The 15,029-nt window shown below is 49.8% G+C and overlaps 1 protein-coding gene across 5 annotated transcripts in view; it reads right to left on the minus strand.

Moving 5' to 3' along the window:
• The window catches only part of LARGE1 (LARGE xylosyl- and glucuronyltransferase 1), a 384,477-nt gene that overhangs the window by 72,952 nt on the left and 296,496 nt on the right, over positions 1-15,029 (minus strand). The window lies entirely within an intron of this gene.

Raw genomic sequence — 15,029 nt, forward strand, 5'->3', positions numbered from 1 at the left:
TTTTTCATATCCCCATTTTATGGAGGGAAAATGGAGGCTGCCCAGAGCTGCTAGTTAAGTTGCCCAAGGCCACACAGTTAATATGCAAACCGCCCCCCCCCAAAAAAAAAAAAAAACACACACACACAAAAAAAAACCCAGAATCCCAGACCATCCACCCATCTATCCATCCATCCATCCATCCCTTACCTCTTGCAGCACATAGTTACCAACATACTATGCTGCAAGTGTTCCAGTCCTAATGTGTCCCATTCTATACTAACTCGCTGGCCTGGGCCTGAGTGGGGATCATTCCCTCACATCAGAGGAAGAAGCGAGCTTGTTGAATGAGACGGGACCCACAGAGCAGAGCCACCTCTTGGCCACCTTCTCACAGTGATTTTACTCTCACCATCTGCCAGCCTCATGCCGATGTGGCATCAACTCAGGAGTGTTTGATGCAGGAACAAGTGCTTCTCTTCCCCAGAGCAAATCTCTGGGCCTTTTAAGTAGGGTCCATCAGGCCTCAGACCCAACTGCCTTCCACGAACCACCTCATCGTGCATGCCAAGGTGTTTTCTCAGAATCAACACCATTTTACAGACTCGGAAACTGAGGCTCACATGGGCCGAGGTTTGAACAGTTAGTGATGGAACTGACATCTACTCTCTACTTGCCTGACACCCAAGGTTTATAACAGAAATTATAAATCCATATCATTTTTGTTGCTGTTGGTAACCCTCACCCGAGGATATTTTTTCATTGATTTTTAGGGAGCGTGGAAGGGAGGGAGAGAGTCAGAGAGAGAAACATCGATGTGAGAGAGACATATGGGTTGGTTTTCCCTGCCTCCCCCAAAGGCCTGACCAGGGCTGGGGATCGAGCCTGCAACCGAGGTATGTGACTTTGACCGAATCGAATCCGAGACCTTTTAGTCTGTAGGCAGACATTCAATCCAGTGAGCCAAACTGGCTAGGGCATAAATCCACATCATATACAAAGAGAAACAGAGGCTTAGAAAGCCTAAATTAGGGCTGAAGGTCTAATAAGCACTGTCTTCTACAGCTAACGAAGGCCTCCTGGAATTAACATCCTTAAGCTGTTGGCCGACCTGAGGAATAGACCTTCCTGATCATACGGAACACCCCCCTCCCCCACCCCTCAATGGCTGGTAGGAGAGCAGCGGCTCCCCCAGAACACGGCGCTGGGTGATAGAGAGCCTCCTCAGTGAGGTGACAGCTCCCTGAAACAATGCCGTGTGGGTTTGCTGTAATTTATTTGATCAATTTATCGAGCTCCTATCTAAATCAACACCCCGGCACAAATACATAAATTAGAGGCAGGGAAACATACTATCAGCCACTTTGTCATTCCGCATGCTCACATTCAAAACTGGTAGGATCCCCCAGAAACACTCCGCACCAATCCAGGAGGCCGAGAGCCCTCTATCCCACACACAACGGGCCTGGGAGCTGGTGCAGAACACTCAGACCTGGAGGGCATGGTGCCCTCGGCGGAGAGAGCTGGGTGCCCAGTCCTCACGCTGTGACCTCACCAGAGGGCCCAGAGGCTGTGGCACAAGACAATGTGGGGGTCCTCGGGGAGCTGGCTCCTAATTCCTGGTGTCCCTGGGTTGATGCTACAATTTTTTTGGGGGGAGGGGGGCATGATGAAGGTGCCATGTGCTCAGAATGTGCACATCGGCACTGACAATGCCTAGAAAGCAGTAAAATGTTCAGTAGGTATTGACTCTTATCATCCCACCCAGAATTCCCGGCTTATATCCTGCTCCGTCTGCGTGGCTTCAGTCTTGGGCAGCCTCAGCCGTCCCCTCCCTCCCTTAGCTGGCATGATCCCTACGCCACCTCACTGGTTCAGTTGACTATCGATTGGGAGTTTGCTGTGTCAGACACGGCACAAAATACTAAGGAATCCAGACAAATAAATATAGCCCTTGCTCTGCAGGCAGCTGGAAGAGGAGACATGAACAATTATGAAGCTGAGTGGTACCTGCGGTGACAGACACATGGAGAGGCCGGAGGAGGGGAGGGCCTGGATGACTGAGTCTGTGGGGGAAGGTGGGCGATGCATGTTCTGCATCTTGGCCACAGTCACCTACCACCTCTCGTCCTGAGTTGCCGGCCCCCCTGCCCTTCCCCTTCACACAGACTTCCAAGCTCCCAAGTTTCCCCTAAAACTTTTCTGATAATGGTGCTATCTCGGTGGAGAGTCCCTCGGTCCTCCTTCTGCCCCCCCACCCCCCCACCCCAGTTACAGCGCAGATGGGACAGGTCCTCTCTCACAGCTCCGCCACCTCCCAGCTCATCAGCCACGTGGCAGCCACAACCCAGTCTGCAGAGGTCTGTGTCTACACCTCAACCTGGATGATGCAGACACACCTTGGGTCTGACAGCCGCCCAGAGGCAGCCTCTTGGGGAGAGGACCCAGGTTTCTGTGAGCTGCCTCCCTCCCCCTGCCTCTCAGCATCCTCACCATCATCTCATCTTCTCGGGAATCATTACAACAAAGCACCGTGACTAACAGGAAAGGCTCTGTCATTGTTCTCCGCGCAGCCCTGCGGTTATGATGAAGTGCACTGCTCCCCGGATTCCTTACTCCAGGCTCAAGTTAACTTATGAAAATGAAGCTGTCTTCTTTGCTTATTCATACATCACCACTAACAGCCAGACAAGAGCGAACAAGCTTGCTATTCTGCTGGGCCCTGGTGTCATTGTCACCAGCCAGCAGACAGATGGCTCCAGGCTGGGGACTCCCCTCCTCCTCCTCCCTCAGCTCTGGCTCCCAGCAGAGCTCCTGCAGGTCAGAGGTGAGGCCCAGGAGGAGAGATATGTGATGCTTCCATGTGGCATACGAGGCGTGCAAAGGGCAGGCTGCGCATTCCCCAGCCAGGTAGGAGGAAAGCAGCGTCGTCCATCTGAAAAAGGGTGTTTAATCCTAACAAAAGAGGGTCTGGCCCCCATTCTGTATGGCTTGACCCAGAAATATAACCTCCCTGAGCCTCAATGTCCTTATTGCAGAGGTGAAGACAGAAATGATCGCCTTCCCCCCACTAAAGGGGGCGGGGATCCAATGAGATAACATAGGCGGTGCCTGGCTCACGGTAGATTTCCCACTAAAGGTGTTTCTCTTCTTTCTTTGTTAGTCATTGTTCTAATGTCATCCCATTCAAGTGCTGTCACTAGCTGGGAAATGGGAAGTCCTCATGACAGATCAAATTTAGGATTTAAAAAAAAATATTTTTTAATTGAAGAGAGAGAGAGAGAGAGAGAGAGAGAGAGAGAGAGAGAGAGAGAGAGAGAGAGAGGGAGAGAGAGAGAGAGAAACATCAATGATGAGAGAGAATCATTGATTGGCTGCCTCCTGCACGCCCCCTACTGGGGATGGAGCCTGCAACCCAGGCGTGTGCCCTTGGCCAGAATCAAACCCAGTCCACAGGCTGATGCTCTTTCCACTGAGCCCAACCAGCTAGGGCTCAGTGGATTGTTGAAAAACAAATATCTAAAAATCACCATCCCAGCCCACTGAACTGGTGGAGTGTGTTGAAATGGGGTGGAGGTGGATGCACCATAGGCAACCTCTCCAGGTGAACACCAGGAGCAGGTAGTTGTAGGGATGCTTCCAGAGCTGTCGCCTTTCTCCCACCCCCAGGTCCCGGGTGCAGAGAGAGAGACTGCCAATCACGACTGCTCATCAAATCAGCTGTGCCTACACTGGCAGGTGGGTATTAAAGTGTTATACCCAGGGGCTGTCCTGACTATCAGCAAAGACAGCAGATGCCCTTCCAACCTCATATTTATTGTAATCAGCTGCTTTAACACAGAAAGGCTTTAACGGTATCATTCAACGCATGCCTGAGGGCAGGGTGGCTATCATAAGGGCAACATGTAGTATCACAGGACCATTTACTAAACATCCTGAAAGAATCGCCCCCCCCTCTTCCCCCCCCCCCCCCCCCGGCGCCCCAGGCTGGTGGGTGCTGGATTGCAAAACATCTCTGGAGAAGATGCACACGAAAGGGCACATTTCCACAGCCCTGAATGGGCTGAAAAAATCTGTTCCTGAACTTGCACTTCTCACAGTTCCTCTGGGGCCACGGAAGCTCCTAGGAGCTGTGAAGGTCTCAGTGATTATTCTGGAGCTGCCCCTTGCAAAGGGGACACCCCTCAAGGGGAGCAGAGACTGAGGAACACACACCATCATCGAAGTGCTGGGCCCCACTGCTCGGGTTTCTGCCACGTGGCCCTCTTCTCCCCTGGGACGTAAGGATGACTCTCACCTAGTTTTACAGTGGACGCAATCTCGGGTCAACGTTAGTCCCTCCGTCCCTCCTCTGCAGAAGGGTACAGGCAGTTGTGTCAGACCTGGGACTCGTAACCAGGTTTGTGCGCCCCAAGTTCACTTGGCATGCCCCGGAGACGGAGTCCAGGCGCTCTGGCTAAGCAGGTCCCCTTTGCCCATCGTTTTGTTTCCTGGGGTTTCAGTTACTTGGTGAGGTAAGTGCATCCATTGCTCAGCCTGCCTGGATTTCATCTGGAGATAAATACCCACCCTGGCCGACCTCCATAGCTGAGGGTCAATCCCTTCCGGGAGGAATCAGAATCTGTGTCACTCAAGAAGGGGGAATTAGGTCGAATGAGTGAAGATGAAAGGAAGATAGATTTGGGCTTGTGAGGAGCCAGACCTGAAGTCGCCATGAGAGTTCACTGACCCAGAAATGAGCTGCCTTCCTGGGGAACCTTCTAAGCGCTGGGATTGTTCTGGAAGAGGCTGCACATCTCAGCAGGTGTTCCCCGAGGCCCCACTGAGCACCAGGCTCAGTGCCAACTGCTGGAGACACAGCAGCGAAGGGAGCAGAGCAGGGCCCCGCCTCCTGGATTTCATCTCTCTCCAGGGAGCTTCTCAAATGGTTTGGCCACCGACCTTGCAGGCAGCGCCCCAAACTGAAGCGGATCCTCCCAGGGTCAGGCCTGGGGATTCTTCTTTGCAAAGGAACCCCCACTAATTCTGACGCCCAGCGGGGTGGAGATCTGGGAAGTGGAGGTCACCAGTGAGGAAGGGCAGGGAGGAAGTTCAAACCAGAGATGCTAACGCATAAAGGATTATCGGCCTGGGGCTACTCAGCACAGGGTCCATGAAACTTCCATTCTTCAAGACTCCCTGTCATCCTCCGCTCAACACACGCATTGAATATAGATGGGAGCCAAGCTCCATGGTGGGCTGCTGGGATGCAATGAGGAATGAACCCTGAGGTGGCCCCTGCCCTTGGTGGAGCTTGTGGCCTCGTAGAAATTAGTCAGCTAGGACTGTTGTAACAAGCATCACAGGCACAGACCGGGGTGGGGGTGGGGGTGGAGGTGGGGCGGAGAGGCCCTGAAACATCAGAAATACATCTTCTCTCTGTTCTGACAAGTCTGAGATCAAGGTGCTGGCCGGGTTGCTTCTGCTGAGGCCTCTCCTTGGTGTGTAGATGCTGTCTTCTCCTCATGTCTCCCCATGGTCTTCCTTCTGTCTCAATCTGTGACCTAATCTCCTCTTCTTCCAAGTCCACCAGTCATATCAGCTGAGGGCCCATCCTAATGATCTCAATGTATCTTAATCTTTCTAAAGACCCCATCACCAAATACACATTTTGAGGTGTTGAGGATTTGGACTTCAATCAATGAACGTAGGGGATGTGATTCAGCCATTGACACAGGGCGAGGTCAGTGACAGTGGCATTCCTGGGTGTGGAATGTGACCTGAAAGGGCTGGGAGGAAGATGTGAAGCTTGACAGCAGGGTCCAGGCAAGGGGAGGCCAGCCAAGGAGGCTGCCTGAAGACCTGAGGGTAAACTGGGATCTGACAGAAGAGGGGAAGAGTGTGAGGGCAGGGGGAACGGAGTGTGCTAACAGAGTGGGAAGCGTGAGAAGGACGAGGCCCATGATGTCACAGAAAGACTATATCTGGTCCCACCCTCGGCCAGAGTTCCTGAAGTCACTGAATTTTCTGACTTGTAAGAGCACCTTCTGCCCTAACGAGGCAGCTCCAGGCAGGACCCCAGGCAGTTTCAGAAGGGGCTGGTGGTGAGGAAAGCCAAGCCTGGATGAGAAGCTGGAGTGTTCACTCCAGGCCCCACTCTTAGGGGTGAGGAGAGAGGGGAGAGGGGCTGGAGACTGAGTTCATCAGCAATGGCCAACCATGACAAAGCCTGCAGACAGGTTTCACCTGAACAACGAAGACAACTAAACAACAGCTTGGAGGGGCCCTGACGTGAACACATGAAGGTTCTGGGAGGTGGGGGCCCTGGATGACTAATTTCTACGAGGCCCCAAGCTCCACCGAGGACAGGGGCCACCTCAGGGTTCATTCCACACATCCCCTCGCCGCCACCCCTATGAGTCTCTTCCATCTGGTCCCTGCGTTTTATCCTTTATAAAGATAAATAAGCCACTAACAGCAAGTAAAAGTACTTCCCCCAGTTCTATGAGATGATCTAGCAAATTACTTACCTGAGGAGGGATGCTGGGGAAACACCTAACTTTATAGCCAAGTCGAACAGAATTGTGGGTAACCTGCAAGTCTTGTGGAATTGATCCATTAAAGCCTGTGCTTCCTGTACCAACTCCAGGCAGCAGAGTCCGAGTTGACATGAAATCTCAGAGGACTGGAGATTTGCTTAGTATCAGGAGGAAAAAAACACAAACAAACAAACAAACCTCTCAAGGAACTAAAGGCCAGTGGGACTGACACAGACCAAGGGGAGGATGGAGGGCAGATGAGGCTGAAGCTGGCAGATTGGGGCCTTGTGGGTTACGGCCCAGAGTGAGGGGGTTCTCCATGCACATCGGGATCCTCTAACATCAACTTAGTCCCTGCCAGGCACTGTGCTGGAGGCCACTTAATCCTGTGGTCAGCCTTGAAGGTTACTATACTTGTAGTAACAGGGAAGAAACCAGAGGCCCAGAGATGCCATGGACAGCCCAGTTTTGCACAGCCACGTAATGAAATGATAGAGCTGGGATTCCAATCCCACCCCAAAGCCCAGGGCTGGTTTTCTGGGAGCAAAGATACTAGGAGAAGAGAGGAGATTAAAAGAGGTTTATTATTGTTATTTTCTTAATCCTCACCGGAGGATATGTTTTTCTCTTGATTTCTAGAGAGTAGGAGGAGAGAGAAAGAGAAACAAGGACACGGGAGAAACACATCGATTGGCTGCCTACCAGGGTTGGGGAGCCTGCAAACAAGGTACGTGCCCTTGACCAGGATTGGAACCCGTGATCCTTTGGTCCACAGGCCGACTCTCTGACCACTGACCAAGTTGGCCAGGGCTAAAAGAAGTTTTATATACTTAAAGGTGTGAGAGGTGGCATAGAGAAGTGATCCGATTCTGAGAACTGATGCAAGGCTGGTTTATTAATTTAGACAAATTACCTGTCTTCTGGGGCATTTCACTGCCCATTTATAATCAATCAACAGATAACCAAGTGCAGGCAAAAAGGGAGGTCATATTGTTCAACAAATATACAAGCACTGGGCACTGTGTTGGACACTGGGTGACACACCCATAGATATGATAAGATGGTTCACTCTCTCAGGAAGACAGTAGTTTTATCAGGAAACAAAGCACATGACCAAACAGATAGACTGAGACCTGTGGTATAATGGGGGCATGCTAAGAAAGAGCAGAATTTAAGACGTCAGAACACCATACAAATACTAGGTCTTAAAGTACTGCATCTGGACGCCCTCGCAGGGTGGCTCTTCGTCCTATACATGGAAAGGTTGCCGGTTCCACTCCTGGTCAGGGCACATACCCCGGTTGTGGGTTTGATCCCTGGTCCAGGCTCATGCAGGAGCCAACTGATGGATGTTTTACTCTCACATGTATGTTTCTCTCTCTCTCTCTCTCTCAAAAAAAAAATAAAAAAAATAATCAAGTACATGTCCTCAGATGACGATGTATATATATATTACACCCAGAAAACACCTTAGAAATCATCTAGTGCAAGCTCTCCATGGTATAAAGGTTGTGGGTGAGCTACAACAAGGGGCGGTGACATTCTCAAGGTCACACAGCTGAGTGGAGACCAGAACCCTTGGTTGTTAACAAAACTGTGGTTCTAACCACTCAGTATCAACCTGTTAAGTAAAGGCCTCTGAAATGAGAGCTGGAATGGGGTGTAAGGATGGACCCTGGCTTCCTGCAGGCCCTGACAGCAGGCTTTTCTCACCTACACCCCCAGAGGCTGAACAGCAAACACACCACACACATCACAGGGGAAATGCTGCAGTGTTCTGCTGGCGAAGCCACTCTCTCTGAGCCAGCTTCGCCACTGTCCTAGCTAGGTCCTCTCTTGGCAAGCCAAGGGCAACGTACCCATAACTGGCGGCTAATGGTCTGCTCTTGGCAGGGCACTAAATCACCAACAATGACAATGAACAAGACCTTGTCACTTAATAGTGTCGATTTCCTTTCTGATGGAGACTACATGGAGGCTTCCAAGTTCAAGGTAGAAACTAATTTGGTCTGGCAAAGCCACAGAGATGGCTAGGCAGTGGTGGGAGATAGCTGTCGAGGGGGGGGGGGGGGGGGGGGCGCCGGGGTATGAAGGCATGTGTGTGTAGATGACCACTAAGCAGTTATTTTTAACAGGGAGCCATCTAAATGTGCTCATCCATCCATTTGTTTGTTCATCCACTCACTCATTCTTCCAACAGTTATTTATTGAGAAATGAGTATGTGCCAGGCCTTGCTCTTTCATTCCAGGGCAGCTAGACCATGAGGAGAGAAGTTGCCAAGTGGAGCTGAGAGATGCCGTGAAAAGCAAAGTGCATGGTGAGAGAGCGGGTGATGGGATGGAGGGCTACAGAGAAGATGAAGGGGGGAAGGAAAGGCAGAGTTGAGGTGACATTTGAGGAAGAAGGACGTTGTCCCTTGCTCCGAGGAGTGCCAGGGAAAGAAGAAAAAGTGGCAGATGAAGAGGAGGCTGTGGCGCTGAGGCCTTCGGGAAGGGGTCTGGGGGCGGCTCCTGCACCCCTGTCCCAGGTGAGCTGGCTGCATGAAAAAGCCAATGCCTCAGGCTTGATCTGGAGAAGGTCACTGATTTAGTATTGACTGGCCAGGGAAAGTCACCCTGGGATGACCTTTGTTCCTCCTTAGTGCTCAAGGCTGCCTGAGAATGAACTGGGTCGGAGGGCATCTGGCCACGCGGTGGATATGTCAGCATCACATTTTGGAGCCGTCAAAGGCGGGAAAGAAAGCCCATCCTGGGTGGAGAAGCAGAGCTGCCTAAAAACGATGCACCCCCTCAGCTCGGGTTTAGAAGTTCAAGTGAGAAGCCCTTGAAAATGGCTACAGCTTTCTCAATCTCATTTCTTACCCAACATGATTACCATCTCAATGAGCTCAAGTCCAGAGTGCCCCGGTGCCCCTTCTGCCAAGTGAGGTCACAGGGAGAAGATGGCCATCTGTGGACCAGGAAGCAGGTCCCCAGCAGGTATCAAATCTGTTGGTACTTTGACCTTGGACTTCCCAGCCTCCATAACGTGATACATAAATGCACTGTCTATAAGCCACCGGTCTATGGTCTTCCGTTATGGCAGCCCAAGTGGACTAAGACACCATACCAGCCCTGGACAGAGCAGAAGAGCTACATAGTAAAGACTGCCAGTGTGCTGGCAGAGGCCTGTCATCACCGTAAAACCGGACCAGCTCACCTCTCTCTTACCTGGGACCGAAAAAGAAGGGGATAGAGCGCAGTACTCGGAGGGCCTGCTGGCAATCCTTGCTTTCTTTCCAGGGGTATTTTTCTATTGAGGGATGCACCAGCACACAGAACAAAGCTCAGCAGGAAACGGTCCCTCATGTGGGGTCTACACCCCCGTTTCCACCCACCTGTGCCCAGGCCTGTTGATGCCATGTCCTGTTGTTGCCATTAAACATGCTAAGTAAAATATTATGTGAAATGACTCATTATGTGTGAGAAAAGAGAGGATCCCTCTGGAAACTGCATTGAATTCTTGGGAAAGATGTGATAACGGTGAATTCCGAAAAGAAAAAAACAAAAAAAAGAAGACAGCACAGAAAAGTAGTAAACATCCATTTCTGGGCATGAACAACATCTTTAAATGCGAACTCTGCTTTAAATAACGAAAACTGGCAATAGCGTTCCGGGTGCAGGCGCTGTGAGAAAAATGAGATGTAGCTCTAATCGGTGGGCTCTAACTCAAAGCAAAGGCTGCGGTTCTGTCACACCCCGTTTACAGCCATTCTCCTGTCACCCCGCGGTGATTTGTGGTTGCATGTCCCCCTGTGTTATGGCCAGTGCTGAGGCAGTCTGAGCAATTACTATCGACGGTATTAGAAATAAGTAGCAAGGCACCTGAGCTCTAGGCCTGGCCCCATGGTCCTGGACCTCCCCCTTCTTGAAACATCTCCATCAGCCAACCCCAAAGGTCCCACCGAGTCCTGACAGCCCAGGATTCCACGGCTGTCAATCATCTCACGGCTGCATGAGACCTGGACACCCTCCATCAGTACCCAGGTCTCCCATGGGATGTGAGGACCCTGACTGACCTCATTTGCTGAATCAATACTCCCCACTTGTGGGGGCACTTTCCATATTTCTTGGGACTTATCGTTGTCTTCATAGTTTTCAAATACAACGTTTTCAGGTTGCCTGTGATTTCAAAATTAATGCTTAATCCAAGCGTGAAATGCTCCTAACCTTCTCATAAAGCCCTTTGTTTTGTTTTTCGGTTTTTGTCCTGATGTTTTCCATTTCAATTAACTTTCTAGTGAAGTGTCCTTGAATGAAAGGTGTCAGAGAAACAGAAGAACCTGCTGTGAATGCAACCTGTGAGCCCACAAGAGATTCTAATTCCATTGCGTTTATGCAATCTCTGACTGAGGGTGACCCTAACCCAGGTACAAGGTTCCTCGCGATGAATCGCTTTATCCTTGGATTTTTTATTTTATTTTATTGATTTTTTTACAGAGAGGAAGGGAGAGAGATAGAGAGTTAGAAACATCGATGAGAGAGAGAGTCATCAACCAGCTGCCTCCTGCACACCCCCCACTGGGGATGTGCCCGCAACCAAGGTACATGTCCTTGACCGGAATCGAACCCGGGACCTTTCAGTCCACAGGCCGAAACTCTATCCATTAAGCCAAACTGGTTTTGGATCAATGAATCATTTTAAAGAGCCGCTACGTGGGGGCCGCTGCCGCTCGGAGCCACCAGAACTCAACAAGCTGTCCAGCCACCTTTTTGTAGATTTGGAGTAATTTACAGGTGAGAATCAAGAAGCCAAGAGGGGCTGGAAAGGAAGATCGGGTAGAGGAGAGCTGATCACATCAAATAAATGTCCCCTACTTATAAACATGGGTAGAGCCCTAACTGGTTTGGCTCTGCAGATAGAGCATCGGCCTGCGGACTGAAAGGTCCCAGGTTCGATTCCAGTCAAGGGCATGTACCTTGGTTGCGGGCACATCCCCAGCAGGGGGTGTGCAGGAGGCAGCTGATCAAAATTTCTCTCTCATTGATGTTTCTAACTCTCTATCCCTCTCCCTTCCCCTCTGTAAAAATCAATAAAAAATATTTTTTAAACATGGGTAGACTGAAGTGCCTGCGTCATTGTAAGCTGGGGAGCTTTGTAGGCACTGGTGCCATGGGGTGTGACCTTTGCCCTTCACGGACAGCCCCTTGTACAGCATCACGAAGGATTTAAAGACTCACATACCTAAGCAAGTACCTCCTAACCACCTTTGGGGATGCAATTTCCATTCTTAAATTCAATAAACACTTAATGGACAGCTATGAAGTGTAATGAATGGTTCTTATTAAATAAAAAATGAGTTAAGGTGTAATTGCTGACTTCAAACACATTCCAAATGAGCGCAGGAGACATTTATATGCACAGGAGACACAAGATGAAAACAAATGTTCCAGAAACGGAACTGAAGGAAGATCCCATGAAAATAGAGCAAAAAGAGTGATTCTCCGTGACTCAGGGGCCCAGGGGCAGCCGCAGTGAAGGCAGAGTTGGTGCTGGGTCTTAGAGGATGAATGAGATATTGGCAGGCAGTGTAGGAGGTGGACGGCCACTTAGGGTGAGGAGAGACTTGGAGCAGAGCAATCCCAATAGGAACCTGCAGGGAGAAGGGCAGGCTGGTCATCCATTCCGAACAACACAATCCTGTTCTCCATCGGAGCCACTGGCCACCATGTGACTTTGCAGAATCCTTCATTCTCCGAGCTTCCATCTGTTCTTTGTCAAACCTGCTTGCAGGTCACTGTGAGGATCAGGGATAACGTATATAAGCTATCGAGCTTCGTGCCCGGTTCTTGGAGCTGTTCAATAAACACAGTGGTTTTTCCCGTTATTGTGAGAAGCTGGGTGTGAGAAGCCGCACTGGGGTCAGTGTGCTGGCACAGAAGTCTGATCCGGACTTGGTTGCCAAGGTGAGGAGGCATCAAGTCTGCTGCATAGAAAAAGAACACGAAAACAGCTCCTCGTCCTATTTACCTCTTAGGGCTTTTAAGAACCAGGACAGTAAAAGCAAAAATAACGAAGAGAAGTACTCAAGAGACAGTGTAGGACATTTGCAATACTTCGCTTCATTTAAGGTTTTCCAGTATCTTAGAAAGACATTATTTCACTCCATGTAGCGGAAACGGAAACTGAGGCTCAGAGAAATGGAAGTCTCTTGCCTGTGATCATGCTGCTAACAAGTTGTGGGGCTGGGATTCAAACCTACATCTTCCTGAACTGTTTAGCATCTCCCCTAAAATGGATTTAGAAATGTGGCCACTGGAAAAGTCTTTTATTTTTTTATTCCTCATCAGAAGATACATTTTCATTGATTTTTTTTTTTGAGAGAGAGAGAGAGAAAGAGAGAGAGAGAGAGAGAGAGAGAGAGAGAGAGAGAGAGAGAGAGAGAGAGAGAGAGAGAGGCCATCTCCCATTGCCTCTGCAACCGGGATGTGTACCCTGACTGGGAATTGAACCTGCAACCCTTTGGTGCATGTGACGACCCTCCAACCAACTGAGCCACACCAGTCAGGGCTGTGAACGTCCTTTAGAAGCTGATGGAGGTCGGGTCAAACAGAACTCTTTTGACATTACAGGATTTGGTATAGCTCTGAGTCAGGCAAAAGTGGGATCCTATCTTCTGAGAGTTGTCTCCAGCACAGAATCCCCCCTCGCTCAGCCAATAAAGCTGACTTTTTCTGATTTCTATGCCACACCTGCGAGCTCAGCCATGCCCAACATGTTGGAAACCTTAAACTTATACAGTGCAGGTGGGTTCTTGCTCAGTGAGCTGGCCTCGTGGTGGCTCTGAGCCCAGGGGATGGGCAGGTGAGTGGAGGGGCATTCACAAGTGCTGAGGAACCAATACCACAGGCAGTCCAAGTCACATGATCTTGCTCCACACTCAGCGAGAAGGCTTTCTTCGGATATTTCCCAGGGGCCTTCGGATCCATGCATATTGTGCTGCTGTTGGGTGCTTACACACTATAAAACCAACTGTGGCAGTTAGAGCATGAGAATAAATTTTTTAAAAGGGGGAAAAGCAATTTCCTCCTCTATAAAGCCTTCTCCAACATCCTGGGCCATATCTTCATTATCATAATTTCCTCTTGGCGGTGGCAGGCATCAGGATCTCAGGGAGGGTTTAAGAAAATTCACGTACGTGGCCACCCCCAGGAGAGACTAATTCGCTAAGTGTGGGTTAGACCAGGGAATTGCATTTCTAAAGAGCTCCCTAAGGACGTTAGTCGCTGACACTATGTGAGATAACATACCCAACAAGCAAACAGCAATCCCCTGGTAAAAAAACAAACACCTAAAAAGGCTGAGTCCAAGTAAAAAAGTGTGTACATATGCACGTGTGTGTGTGAGTGCACGCACTTAAGAGAAGAGATGAGTAAACAAAAATATAAAGCAAATCCTCATAGTAAAGAAATTGATAAAAAACACAAATAGAGAGAGGTAAGCAGACGACAGACAGTATCTGAATTAAAGAACCTGTCTATTGCCAATACCATTAAGCACTGGATGTAAAGAGCCAAACACAGGGAAAAGGAGACAGACTAGGACTATGCAGAAACAGCCAGGGGGCAAAGCATAAAGCCAGGATCCCCCCAAAGGCTCTCCCTTGATGAGTGAAATATTAAAAAGCCAACCCCTGCCCAAGAGGTAGGGAAACATGTGGTATATGTACAATGAATTATTATTCAGCCACAAAAAGAGGAAAATCCTGCCACTTGAAATGACATAAATTGACCCTGACAGTATTAGGCTAAATGAAATAAGTTGGACAAAAGGACGAATACTGTATGATACCACTCATAAGTGTAATTTGAAGATGATGAACTCAGGGAAACAGAGAGAAGTATGATTGTTATCAGGGGTGGGAGTGGGGTAATGGGAAGATGTTGGTAGAAGGGTATAAACTTTCAGTAATAAGAGGAATATGTTCTGGGGACTTAATGTATAACACAGTGATTATCCTATCTAATAAAGAGGGGATACGCTAATTGACCATCACATCTTCACAAAGATGGCGGCACCCACAGCCAATAAAGAGGGAATATGCTAATTGAATGACATGCCTTCAAAGATGGCAGCACCCACAGCCACAAGATGGCTGCACCCAGACCCCTCAGTCCCACCAGTACACCTATCTCCAGAGTCTCCCAGTCCCCTCAGCCCTCCAGCTGCCCAGGGCTGACCTGAGGCACAGGTAAGCCTCAGATGTTGGCTGCCCAGCTGCCCAGGGCCGCCCCAGGCTCAGGTAACCAAGGCTCCCTGAGGTTTGCGCTGCCAGCAGTAGCAGCAGCAGAGGGGTGATGGGGGCATTGTCTTACCAATTGCCGGGTCACCTCCTGTCCTTGAGGGCTTCTGGACTCTGAGAGGGGGCAGGCCGGGCTGAGGGGACACCCCCTTCCAGTGCATGAATTTTCAGGCACTGGGCCTCTAGTAGTTAATAATACTATCTTTTATATTGACAAGTTGCTAAGAGTTGCTATCTTACATGTTCTCAT

This window comes from Pipistrellus hanaki (genome assembly GCF_964339955.1).
Source record: "Pipistrellus hanaki genome assembly, chromosome: 3".
Lineage (NCBI taxonomy): Eukaryota > Metazoa > Chordata > Mammalia > Chiroptera > Vespertilionidae > Pipistrellus > Pipistrellus hanaki.